The sequence below is a fragment of the Camelina sativa genome, chromosome 11, assembly GCF_000633955.1.
Source record: "Camelina sativa cultivar DH55 chromosome 11, Cs, whole genome shotgun sequence".
Lineage (NCBI taxonomy): Eukaryota > Viridiplantae > Streptophyta > Magnoliopsida > Brassicales > Brassicaceae > Camelina > Camelina sativa.
In genome coordinates this window covers 48283611-48284997 of record NC_025695.1, presented here as the reverse complement: position 1 = coordinate 48284997, position 1387 = coordinate 48283611, and the positions used below count along the sequence as shown (strand labels likewise).

The following is a 1387-nucleotide window of genomic DNA, read 5'->3' as shown; positions in this document are numbered from 1 at the left end:
ATAATCTCTAAATTCTTAATTTCATATCCCCGAAGATCCTGTTATATCTATACATTTTCTAACTGCTCCCATTTGACTAGCACATTTTTTCCTAAGCTAAATCAATGTTATATAGAACAACAAATCGTTTAGCTAAATGATGACAGGATTCTCCTTCGAGGACAAGCCAAGAAAGTGTGTTTGACATTTCAGGGAGAAAGGTCACGACTCTAATCCTAAATGCTGTTTACCAATGATATATTGATGCAATAACATGAATATACTTTTTACAATTTCAGAAAAATCTTAAGTTGTATATTTAACATTAATCAGAAGAAGAAGAAAAACTAAAAGTTAGTCAAAAAAAATCTTAATCTCAAGCCAAAACAATTTTTATAGTGCCATTAAGTTAAGGTACAAAAAAAACTACCAAGGAAACTAGCTACAACTAGAGTTGACAACTAAGAATGAACCTAGAATTGTATATATAGTGTGTGTACTGTTACATATTTAGCATATATATGCTTTCATGATCAAGCATTTTGGTGTTACTTAAAATAGGCAATGAAAAGGGCTACATCAAATATACACACATTGACAAGGGTTATATTCCTATTTTCGAGAAGATATATTTTTTATCCCATTGAAATTTTTTGAAAGTGTCAGCCTTATATAAGAAACATATTGTCATTATTGATTTGACAATGTAGTTTCATTTTGGTTAATTGTGCTCAATTCGAGATGTTCTAAAAGAGAAGTAGTTGATATTTCTTCTAAATGGAAGAATGTCAAAAGATCATGTGGTTAGGAATATCCATCCACAACTAAAGATAGAAGACTATTATATACATTGAACAAATGGTTCTAGTCTACTGGTTTCACCCTATCAGTATAATCCGGCCATCAATTTCTACTGATGAACCCTCTAGACCACTGCGACATATAGTAGAAGGCCACATCAGACTTAGGCACAACATCTTGAGGAGCAACAAAAAGTCGATCACTAATCTAGACATATTTATCTTGTATGGTGCCATATATATATGCACACAACAGTTACGATTTAAAAGGGCTAACAAAGTGAAAGTTTAATATCTGGGTTGATAAGTAATGTGGCATGTGTGGCAAGTATCAATGTGAAAAAAATATCCAAAGCACTACAATCAACCTTCAAAAACAAGTATAAACCTTTGGACGGTACTTAATCGAAGAGAAATTACAAAACAAAAATTCTACAATACATTCCGGATCAGTAATTGCACAATGTGTCATCTAATTTAAACCAAAGACTCTTGATCTATATGTTACCAGTAACCTCAATTAATCTCTCCACAAATCTACCGGAAGTGCATTGCAATATTGGATATAAACCAAATCTTAAAAAGAGAAAAAAAAAAAAAAAAAAAAA

At 31.4% G+C, this 1387-nt stretch overlaps 1 protein-coding gene across 5 annotated transcripts in view; it reads right to left on the bottom strand.

Annotated features, from left to right (window-relative positions):
• LOC104727150 (agamous-like MADS-box protein AGL27) overlaps positions 1-1387 on the bottom strand; it is a 5413-nt gene that overhangs the window by 3243 nt on the left and 783 nt on the right. The window lies entirely within an intron of this gene.